Here is a 13,207-nt window from a genome sequence, read left to right as displayed (position 1 = left end):
ATCACTCAGGGAGGTACCTATGCCGTCGGCTGGCTGAGATTCCTTTATCCCAAGGCCAGTTCTCACTTCTTGGGGTTCCTCGCTTCTGCCCTGAATGGCCATCGTCTGCTGCCCGAGTTCTGATTTTCCCTTCATGGAAATGCTATAGCATTCCCTGGCAGCGAGCTGATTGCCTCGGACCGTACATATCTCCAAAGAGGAGGGGAATTTGACTGCGAGGTGGCGGATAGAAGTTATGGCGTCAAATGCCATCAACGTAGGCCGACCCAAAATTGCGTTGTATGCGATGGGACAATCGATGACCACAAACTCGAGGAGCTTGGAGATAGTTCACGGTCCCTCTCCCAAGGTTATTACTAACTCAATCGTTCCTATCGCTGCCGACCCTTCGCCAGAGAACCCATACAACATGATGGAGGTGGCCTGCAGCTCAGTTACCGACAACCCCATTTTTTCTAGCGTGGACCGAAACAACAAGTTCACTGAACTCCCATTATGAACTAGTATCCTCCTAACTCTCAGATTAGCGAGCTGGGCGGTTATGACTAGAGGATCATTATGAGGGAACTGGACATTACTAGCATCTTCTTTGGTGCAACTGATTGGTTGTCTCTCCAATCGATGTTGTTTGGGTATGTGCTGCTCTGGGAAAAATTCGACTGCGTTATGAGACTTCAATTCATTGATGTATCTTTTCTAAGCACCTCTGCTCAAGCCTGCTAGATGAGGGCCTCCAAAAATGGTGGTTATCTCTCCTCCTATTATTGGAGGAGAGATGTCCTAACCCACCTGGGCTCCGGTCAGATTTGTTGGGACTTCTGGAGCTGATTGAATGTTTTTCCTAGCGGGTTGATTAGGAGTGACCCGATTCCGGGCATACTGAGCCAGGAGTCTGGGCAGGATGAGTGTCTCGATCTCATCTTTCAGATGCCTGCAATCATCGGTGTTGTGGTCGATGTCGTTGTGGAATCGACAGAATTTGGAAGGGTATCTCTTAGCCTTCTGATTTTTCAAGGGTTCTGGCTTTTTCCAAGGAAGGCGGGCATAATTCGCTAGCAAAATGTGCTCTCTAATGTCCGTGAGGTCGGTATAAACTGCGTAGACCGGTTTGAACTTCTCCACGGGCTTGTTCTTCTTTGGACCGTGCTGGCCGCCCTCATAACTTCCCTTTCTCTTGCTTCCTCCCCCTGGTTATTCTGGGGAACAGTTTGAGTCGTTGTTACGACGTCCGTTTCCGCTCCAGCTGGCTGGTCAGAGACTTGGCCAGTTCCCGCAACTGATGCTCGCACTTCTTCCAAGTTTATCCATCTCTGGGCCTTGTTCAGAAATTCATCCACGGTGCTGATACCTTTCCTCTGGATTTCTTTCCACAGCTCACCCCCAACAAGGATTCCAGTTCTCATAGCCATGAGTCTGAAACTTTCGTCTGCGTCCCTAGCTCGGGTTGCAACGTTGGCGAACCTGCTCAGATAAGCTTTTAAGGGTTCTCCGGGCTGTTGCTTCATGTTCGCCAGGGAATCCTCTTTGACGCGAACTGCTTGAAGGGCTCGGAATTCCCTCTTGAAATCGGTAGAGAAATTCTTCCACGAGCTGATAGACTGTTTCTTACATTGCTTGAACCATTGCCTAGCTAGCCTGATCAGAGTCGAAGGGAATATCAGGCATCTCAGCTTGGGCCCGATATTATGGGCCATCATCAGGGTGTTGAACATCCCCAAGTGATCTGACGGATCTCCATCCCCATCGAATTTGGATAGATGAGGCATTCTGAAACCCGGTGGGTACACCGTTGCTGCGATGTTGGGGGAAAAAAGCTCGAGCTCATCCCCCGATTCGTATTCGTCTTTTCCCTTATCTGATAGGAGCATCTTCATTAGTTCCTCCATCTGAGCTAACATTTTGAGGGTTTGGTCTTTGATCCCTGGGTTGTTCTGGGGTTGTTCAACAGCTCCTGTCCCATTGTACGCGTTAGGCGGGTTATTGCCCCTCCAAGCTTGAGCTTGGTTTGGTGGGACATTCTCGTTGTCACGTATTTCAGAAGGACCATCCTCTTGGCGAGCATGACTTTCGTTTCTGGTCGGCTCTCCACTCTGTGAGTTAAGGCGATCTCGAAGGTCGGTCCGCGGGGCGGCTCGAGGGCTTTGTGCTGAACTTAGATGATTTCTCAGGTCTTCACCAGATCTGCCACTTCGGCGGCTTTCGGTCCAATAGATCCCATTGGAAAAGCTCAGGGCTTGCTGCCGAGTGTGAGGATCTGGGCATTTTCGTGTGCTCGCGGGAGATGAGCAGGAACGGCGGGAGGTAGGTTCCTCCTGCTGTTCCCGTACGCTGGAATGTCTCGAGGAGGATGAGGAGGAGATGGATATCTTATCGGCGAAGAAGGATGTCTAATCGGTGATGCAATTCTAGTTTTGTCAGGTCGGACCAAACTAGCCCGCAGTCTCTCTGTTCCAGCGTCTCCAGCCCTCTGCGTCTAGTGATCTGATCGCTGCGCGGGGGGGGGGGGGCTAGCCGGAGTAGGTTGGCCACACAAGCTTCCCCTAGATCTCCTCCTTGAACCATCGCGAGCTCTCCTGGGTGCATTCGATGGTGGAGCCAAACTTGGGGTTGAGGTTCTAACCAATCGACCGGGCCTAGGCTGACTATCCTTGCGGGAATTGTGAGTGGTGCTTTGCCTCTTTTCGACGTTAACGTCGGTTGCAAGAGGGGATAGCCGGGCAAAGACTTCCTCTATTTGCTTATTTTCTTTGGCTAGAAGACTCCTCAACTGCATGTTTTCCATTTCCACCGTCGTCAGGTAACCTGGGTTCAGATTTGGCGGTAGGGGCGCTGAACTCCCAGTGTCGCCATGGCCCATTGGCTGTTTCCCTGATCGTTGCTGGATCTCTGGGTCTTGTTCGTTGGATACGGCGATATGGTGAGCCTCCTGCCCACCATGTTGATCCGCCTCGTTACCATGTCTTGAACGAGTGACCACCATGATCCAGTTTTTGTGATAGCACTAATCTAAATCCTCTCAATGAAAGCACCAAACTTTTGACGCAATTTTTCACCAACAGTGGAATTATATGAATAACTAGGAAGAATTAGTGCTTAATGATAAACCATAATAAGAAAATGATGATACTCAAGATGCTGAAAGTCAACTATGAAAAGAAAAATGATCACTCCTTTTTACGTGGTTCGGAGGTTAAAATCCCCCTAATCCACGAGTCAATATTATTACTATTTTTCCCTTTTTCTATTTTTACAGAGTATTTGCATTACAGAAAGAATCCAACCACTTGCACTACCCAGGATCCGGGTATATATAGGAGAATGATCTCTGGGTAGGTATTGGGGTCATCCCGTGATCTCTTGATCCTTCACGTCATTCCTGTGACATTGATGATTAATATCTAAATTTTACACTGAGGTGTGGTCTAATCAATCAGATAAAAAAAGGTAATGGGCCGCATGGCCTTAATCAGGTGCGTGATGTCTGATCACGCACGTTGAAATTGCGTATCCGGGAATTCATGAATTAAACAGACACGTGATGTCTATTATAGGCACGTTTATATTGTGTGGTCAACTTTACAAAGACCCTGGGGTATGTCAAGCCTCTGAGGTACCACAGGCTTAATGTGAATCTAGCTCGTGTCTTTTGGTGCCATGTTTATACAATGGTTCCAGGTGATAAGCTTCTAAATGATTCATCAGTTCGAGCTATTCGTCTAGAGGATTGTACCAGATTTCCCGGGATGAATGGTGCAACGCCCTACTTCCTTAGAGCCGTTACTAAGTGAGTTTAAAAATGTGCTTGTAACCCGCTAATCGAGGTTTTAGGTCAAACAGTGTAATTAAGCCATAAACAGAGAAAAAAATTTAGAAATAATAATTTCCATAGAAAATCTTAAAAGTTTTACACTTGGGATCCCAAAATACAGTTTAGAAATATTTACAACATATAAACTGAACCAAGTCGACTAAACGAAAAAACCTAGGTTTATTTACAAGCATCTCCCAAAATCCTCTGGCTGTGGCAGCCAGGCTGGCCAAATATGTACACGCCGCCTCATGCCTGCTATACTCATGGTTGGTTGACCTTCTCTTTACCCTTACCTGCACCACAGAGCATCTGTGAGCCGAAGCCTAGCAAGAAAACCCACAAACAGATAACATATGCAACACATATATCAAGCATATAAACAGGCCACCAATGGGCTCAACACATACGGCCTAACCGTCCCAGGCGTTTACCAAGCCCTGGGTTCGCGGACCACGCCGTGAGGATATCCCAGGTATCCTTTTAGGGACTCGCCCTGGCAACTCGCACTCCACGTGCTCAACGCTGCTCCCGGCCCCTTGCCGTTCTTGGCCTTGCACTCAGCGTGCCCTTCACCATTCTCGGCCTCTGCCGTCCTCGGCCTACACCGTTCCCGGCTCTTGCCGATCATTCACATAATAGCATTCATAGCATAACAAGAAAATACAGAATTCTAGCTAATTCAATCAAAGGGCTACGCCCTGCAATTTAAACACATTGGGCTCAGCCCTGCATACCAGTTATATTCAGACACATTGGGCTCAGCCCTACATACAAGCTCTATGGGAACAAGGGTTTTCTTACCTGAGTCCCGAGCTTTCTGAGCACCGATGCCCCGAGCACAGTCCTCTAACTTGAGCCTCGCCGAAACCCTAGTCACAACACATTAGCAATAACCACCCATCAAGTTCTAATCCTATAAATAACTTCGAGCCATAATCCTAACCTTCGGGACCTTGAATTATATCAATCCGGGTGATAAAATCCATCCCGAGCCTTAACCATTGAATTCCCAAACCTAAACACCCTTAAAAATGCAGAATAGTACTAAGAGCCGCAGCCCCACCCTCAAGAGTCGCAGCTAGCCTCAAAACAGAGGCTAGCACACCCCTGCAACACACACGAGCCGCGGCGCGCACACCAAGCGCCGCGGTGCGCATGAACTCCTCGGCCACACTCGGCCGCGCGCGCACACGGTCCGTGGCGCGCCCATCCTAGGGCCGCAGCCCTCACCTCCAAACCCAGAATTTTCATCTTCTTCCCTGTATTTTCCTCAAGCTAACTCACCCAAAGCTCATCTATCAAACCCAGATAATTAACACATATATTCTAGCTCAATATCAACATCAAAACCCACCAAAATCTGCTCCAAAACCCATCTAAAATACCCAAACACAGATCAAGCTTAACTAACATGCATACTCTAACAAACCAGCAACAATTCTCAACATAATCCCCATAATTAGAGCTTACCTTGCTGAATTCAATCCCTGAAGTTGATCCTTAATCCTCAAGCTTTAAGCTCCTAAGTTTTCTCAGCCCAATTCCTTGCTTAAGCTAGCTTACACCAGAATTTCCTTGAGTTGTTTCTTAGAGAATGAAAGAGAGAGAGAGAGATAAGAATGATGAAAAGCTATTCTTTGCTGAAAGGAGGAGTATAGGTTGGTTTCCGAAAGTTTCTAAGTAAATCCTCTTTTTTGTTTTACTTGACTTAAGTCTAAAGGGTTACCTCAAGGCTCGGGGTACCAAAACGTCCCTGAGGAAAAAATGGTAAATTTCCCCAGTATTCCCTCCTAGACATTCTATCCTCAAATATATCTCCAAATATTTATTTTCATGTCTCGATAACCCCATAACACACCTAGTACCCAAATTATCCCTTGAATCGCCCCGAGTCCGAATCTCAACCATGTTGTGACTTTCTGACTATTGACGCCGTTTTTCGCCAAACAGTGTAAGAAGAGCACATAAACAATAAATGATAATGGCCAAATAAAATGAAACAAATCAAACACACGATTTTTACGTGGTTCAGCAGTTAAATCTGCCTAGTCCACGAGTCTCTGTTATTAAACTCAAGATTATCTCTGAAAATTCTTAAGCATGAATTCTTCAGAGTTTTCTCTCAAGGTTCAGAACTCCGGTCCTTTACAATGGTGCATGGCCTCTCTATTTATAGAGAAGGCTGCAGAATACTATCCCACATATTTTGGGTAGTTACTCTTTTTGTGAATAAAATAAATAGCTATAATCAGATATAAGAGGAAACGTCCCCTGAAGACCAGGAGACGTATAACTGATCAAATAATATCCCACGATTCCAGAGGATTTACAATAATAAATGAGGATTACATCTCATATTTATAACACTTGTAGATATTCAAGGTGGTTATAACGTATCTCTAAGGCTTTAGCCTCCCAGGTTTCCTGTCACCTTCCGAGCTGGAGATATTTCCGAGGTCGCATGGCCTTTCGAGATCGTATGTGCGTCGAGCTCGGGAACCCTGATCCGAAGTTATCCCCGAAGATGAATGTGTTCCCGGAGCTATCTTTCGAGATCATGAACTCTTCGAGGTCACCATACTCGAGATCGTATATATCATGCAAGCTCGGCATATGATCCTGGAGCTTGTTTCCAACCTTATGTGTCCACTTATTTGCGAATTCAACTTTCGAGGTCATAATTAACATGGCTCGAAATCTGGGTATAACACTGACTAACCACTCACCAGGACTGTCTCAGACCGTGCTGCACAGACATATCACATATATATAATATTTATCACATTTATACCCCTAATATCCAGACGGGGTCCACATGCACATTTAACTCAACTAAACATGCATTTTAATCATATATCCACATAAATCCACATATAAGCATATTAAATCATTTATTGCCCTCCAGGCACACTAATCAAGGCCCTAAGCCCGATTAGCAAATTCGGGTCGTTACAAATGGTGAACACGTGGCGTATTGCTTATGGCTTTTTGTTAATTCGCTCTTCCCGAGCTGCCTCAACAAAGTACGTGTTGATATTCAGGGCGTACAAATATATTGTACTAAAATAAGATATTGCGTCCATTTTAAACATTTAAATCGTGATTTAATTATTTTAAAGTATAATTAAAACTTAAAAAAATTAACACAACTATTTGAAAATATTCTCATTTCTTTTAAAATATAATTAAAACTAAAAAAATTAACACGTTTATTTTAAAAAAAATTCTATATAGAATTAAGACTTTAAAAAAACGAAACTTTTTTTAAATAGAGGTGTTAATTTTTAAAAGAATTAAATCGTAATTTAAATTAAAAAAATGTGGACGAAAGATTTTTTTGAGTATAATATATATTGACCGGATTAAGGTCTTTTTTAGTACAAAAATACATAAATAATGTCTTTTTGTCAAAAGTAAAGAAATATTTTTATCGGTTGCCAAAGAAAGTGGGTGGAATGTACTTTCATATAATTTATCTAAAAAACTGGCAAATATTTCTAATTAAGTTGTAGCTAACATTCACTTTGTAATTGTCATTTGTAACGCCCTGGTTTCTCCAAGACCGTTACTGTGGACTTTAAATAGTGCTTAACTCATTAAACGAGTCATTAGGTTATAAACGTGCTTCTAGGTGTTATTAATAGGCCAGGGTGAAAATCTCGGTCAAAAGGAATGGATATATTTGATTTAAAACGTTAAATGTACGTAGGGACATAAAAGTGTTTACAAAGTTATTTACAATCCAAAATGGTCATTACAGTATAAAAGTTACAACCCCCCGACCTAAGCGACAAAAATAGGGTTAAACCCTAGTTCCCCTGAGAAACACCTTGGTCGTGGTGGTCAAGCAGCCGCATATGTACACTTTTCCACCTAAGCTCTCCACTCAAGGTTGGGTGAGCTTTTATTTCCCTTTACCTGTACCACATAGCACCCATGAGCCAATGCTCAACAAGAAAACTCATTACTGCATATATACAATATAAATAAATCATTCTGGGGCTTGCAGCCCTAATCAAATGGTGACTAATAAGTCTTTCTGAGTAGATGACTAATAAGTTTCTCTGGATAGGTGACCAATGAGTCACTCTCTGAATAGACGACTAATAAGTCACTCTCTGGGGTCTCGCGCCCCCAAGCCATCTGACATTTCAGTCACCTGAACCTTTTGGCTCTGGCTCTAAGTAACTAGCCTTTAGACTAGACAAGCGCTTTAGTTTTCTTCAACCAATAGGTCGGTCAAGCATTTAATGCTCATGTTGATTAGATCTAATCATTTCAGCCTGCATTAAACATGCTCATGCTGCTCTTGACTCATAAGCCAACACCATATGACCAGTGCTCAGTACTACTGCTGATTCATGACTGATAAGTCAGAACTTCACGACCAGTACTGACACCAATGTCGTTTCTGACTAATAAGTTAGTACCATTCACAAGTAAGCAAAGCTACTATGTATTTACAATGCAACCAATATCCATATATAGAGCACTCAACATGCCTCATTAACAACCATGCATGTCACATACTGGGTGCAGCTCTCTTACCTCAGGCTTGAGCGTAAAATAATTTAAGAACGACCCTTGAGCGCGATCCTGACCTCAGGCCATTAGCGGTAACCTAATCATAACCAAATACAATAATCTCATAAGATTCAATCCTTAAAAAAATTCTAGGACCATTCCCGTGCTCTCGGGACTTCCAATCCACCCAACGGGGTGGTGGAACCATCCCCCGAGCGCCCAAAGTCCCCCAAGCCCTAAAAATGGGTCTTGCTGAAATAGGCATAACACTGTGGTGCCCATGGGTAGTGTTGGGGCGATGTCCCAAGTCAAAGAGCACCCATTCTCTCCCCTGCTTAGCACTGGAGCGCCAAAAGTGGCGTTGGGGCGCCAGTTCGACAGACCATAATTTTCTGGTTCTTTCCCCTGCGTTTTCCCCTGAGTTTCAAACTTCAAAACCAACCTAAACATCACCCAAACTTATAATTTAACCCCAAAACTTCATCAATACCTCAACCTCATCAAAACCCAAGTTCAAACACAATCAAAACACCATTAAATCTCAAAATCACTACTTGAGTTCTTAAAACTCAAGAACACCAAGAACACAATTAAAACCCAGAAACTCAGTAGATTAAAGCCTAAAAATGTTACCTTAATCAACTGAAATAGACTCCTAGCTGCACCCAATTAGTTTCCTAGCTTCAATTCTCCAAAAAATCCAAGCTTTTAATCAAAGTCTTCAAGAGATAGAGAGAGGGTATAAACTGAGAGAGAGAAAAAGGGAATACTCTGTTTTGTGATGTGTGAGGTCTCCTTCTACAGCCTACCTTGGCTTAAGCATATCTAATGGTCAAAATGACCTAAATGACCCTAGGGCCATAACACTTTCCCAAAACCCTCCAAGGGTAGTTTCGTAATTTTCCACTTACCCCGTTAATCATAATTAACATCTCACAATTCCTGTTAATTCCAATATCCTCAAATAATTACCAAATAACTTCCCCATTACCCAATCCCGGTAATCTGCTAAATTACCAAATTACCCTCAAGCTCACCCCGAGCTCGGTAATTAACTCTGTTATGGCCAAATCGCTAATCTTGCATCCTAGGATTGTCTCATGCCGAATAGCTCAAACATATTCACATAATAATGTGGTCTCACCATAAATAACAAACATGCACATAAATATACAAATATACCTTTAACGGGCCAAACTTATGAAAATGTCATTCTAATAAGAAGTGGGCCCACAAGCATGCAATTATCATCATATAATAATATAACTTACATAATCATATGCATATAATCACATAATTGCATATTAAATCAATTATGGCCCTCCTAGCCCCCTATTCCAAGCATTAAGCCACATTAAGAAATTTGGGACATTACACCATTATTATTAACAATGAAAATTTTGGTGGGAGTTGACTAGTGTACTTCTTTTCTTTTTCTTATAAAGAAATAATTTAGGTTAGTATGTTTGAATCTTAGATTTCAGCAAGAAAAATTTTGTGGGAGAAAAAATGGAAGAAAATATTTTTCTAAAATTTAAGAAATTTTTCCATATATATATATAATATTATTTTAATATATTTATAATTGTTCTAAATTTTCTAAAAGTTCTACTATATTTAAAATAAAGTTTTTTAGGAAAATAAAAATTTCAATATTTTGTTTGAATCCAAACATGAGAAAATAAAATGTTTTAAAATTTAATTTTCTTTCTTTATAAAATTCAAGATTTACAAAGGGCTAATTTGTTTTTATTATTATTAGATTCTCTTATCTATTTTTATATTTTATCTTTGGATTATTGACTTCTTTATTATTTAAATTAATTAGGAAAATTTACATGATACACTTAGTTTTGCCAAAAAATTATATTTTTACGGACTAACAAAGTTTTTTTTTTCTTTTCAATTTTACGTTTTTAAGGAAATTTTTACGGTTCTATTTGTTTTTATTCTATTGTGTTGTCTTGTAGTTGTTTCAGTTTATGTATAGTTATTTTCGTATTATTTTTTAGCTATTATTTATCGTTTTGTTGTTGTGTTGTAGTTTAATTAGTATTTAATTGTTTTTAAATATATTTTGATTTTTTTAAAATATGTTAGTATGCAATGGGTTGGCTTCTAATTATTGTTCAATCATTTTTTTCTAGTTTCTTTTGAACATATTAGTCGCAGTGAGTTGATATCTAGTTATTATCCAATTATTGTTTTTAATCATTTTTTTACATTATATTTTTGTAAATAAAAATTTTTGAAAATCACATTTTTTAAAACCTAAAATAATATTTTTGAAAAAAAAATCAAGAACAGTTAAAAATAATAAAAAAATAAAAAAACAACAAAAAAAAATAGTATATTTATGAAAAAACCTCAATGAATTATCAACATACACAATAAGAACTCATTGTTATTGGTAAGAAAATTATTTGATTCGATGTCTTGACTACCAATTTGTCAAAAAAATATCTTTAGAAAGTTAGAAGGAGCAACTTTTTTTACTTTCTACAAAGTCGGCAGTACAGAATTATAATTTCTGAGAAAAGAATGTCAATATATATAGGAATGAATTTAAAATGCAAAAGATAAAAAAAAAAAAAAGTAATAATAATCAGAAGAAAGTTGAAGAATAGTAATTCTGGAATCATTTTGGTACAATTGTATATTATAAATAGTTTATAAAACTTTTCCTTTTATATTTATATATATATTTATTTTAGTAGTGAGTATATTTTCAATTCTGAGCACTTTGACACGCTCGTGTAAAAGCTGTATTTAATTAATTGTACTGTAAAAGAAAGTATTCCATTTATTTTTCTTTAATTAATTTATTGCATATTTTTTCAATTATTCTTTCCGGTCAAAAGGTTGAATTGAAAATGATGCAAAATAATCTCATAGTGGTTCATTATACTCCACTAAATATGTTTTTAGACACTTAATTAGGTTATATGTTTGTACATTAATTGATTAACATCATATCCTTTTGCATCTAGAAATACCCTTAATTTTTAAATAATTTCAAATGTAGATATTATAATCTCTTTATTTATTTATTTGACTTTTAAAAAAACTACTATATATAATTTTAGGTCTTTCTCTAATCATCAACCAACATCAAACCATTTTGAATCTAATGATCTCTTCAGATCACTTTATTCCCAACTAACTTTTATCAAATTTATTTTCATTTTATAGTTATATATTTGATAGATTTTTTTTTGTTTAAAAAAGGGTAATATTTAATAAAGACAATAAGTTGGGTAGTGATGAAGAAAGTATTAGTTTAAAAGTTTCAATATATATATAAATTACTTTTATATACATATGTATATCTCTTTTATATAAAAAATAGGTAGATAACAGAAATTATTAGTTTTAACGGTCTTTTTTGTTAATTTTAATGAAATATTTTAAATATTTAATAAAATATACTTTTAAAACTAATTAAAAATAAATATGTATTAATTACATTAATATAAATTTAAATATTATAAAATATTATTATTATAATAATATATAATACAAAATTAGATATTTAATAATTATATCAATATAAATTCAAATGTTATAAAATATTATTATAATATTATATAATATAATAATAATCCTAATTTTTATAAAATTTTGCTAGAATAAATATTTTGTTTTTATATTAATATAATTTCAAATATTATTATAATAATATTTAATATAAAACTAGATATTTTATAATTATATTAATATAAATTCACATGTTATAAAATATTATTATTACAACAATATATAATACATAATAAATACATTATATATAAGTATCATGTGTGTACATACAATATGAATGTTTAACTAAATAAAAAATTAGAATAACATTTATCTTCTATCAAGAATAAATAAACTTCTTCTCCGATCATTGATGTGTGATTTGAATAATATTATAAATGTCTTATACCTTAAATATGGTATAATTTGTGATCTAAAATGTTATCGTATTATTTTTATTAAAATATTGTTTATTTATTTTAATTTTATATAATAAAGATACAAATATAATAAAAATAATTAATAAATTCTATAAATAAAATTAAGTAAACATTCCCATTATGTCTAGTGTATATAATTAAAATCTGACTCGAATAACATTTTTGTACATATTAAATAGTTATATCTATATATATATATATTGAGAATGAAATAATAAAAGCAAGAGTGAGAACACTTTTTCTTATTAGGAAATAAAAAGTGATCTAAAACCTCAAGATTTACTAACCCACGCGTCTTCTTAGTGAAATAAAAGACTGGTCAAATAAGTATACAATAATTATGCAAGTACTGCAGTATGTTATTTATATATATTTATATAATGGTCTGGCACTCAAAAAAAGTTGAATACTGAAGTAGTAGTAGTATTATTATTATTATCGATTTGATGATAGTTTATTATTGATATATATATATATATATATATATATAAAGAATATATGAAGGGAATCCCTGAATTCGTGCAATGTGGGCGTTAAAGCTAAATTTGGAGTATATTTTGGTGCCACCAAAAGAGGAGACGTTATCATACTCACTTATAATAGGATTAGTAGTAAGTTTCATCTGTATTTTTTTTTTTTATTATTATTATTATTATTTAGTTTATATATATATATATATTTATGTGATCTTTGCTTTGTTCCCTCTACTCAATGCATCATATCATATGTTATTGCACCACCACACCAATATATCCCATTTAATTAATTACTGATTCTTCATTCACTCACTTCACTTTAATTGATTTTCTATCTATTAATTAAATAATTAATACCTAAATTATTGTTCCACCTACACACAAAAGCTACCTCTCTTTTTCTTAACCAATAAATATATATACATAAGTTATAAAAAAAT

This window comes from Humulus lupulus, chromosome 6, assembly GCF_963169125.1.
Source record: "Humulus lupulus chromosome 6, drHumLupu1.1, whole genome shotgun sequence".
Classification (NCBI taxonomy): Eukaryota; Viridiplantae; Streptophyta; class Magnoliopsida; order Rosales; family Cannabaceae; genus Humulus; species Humulus lupulus.
Note: the sequence above shows the minus strand (reverse complement) of the source record.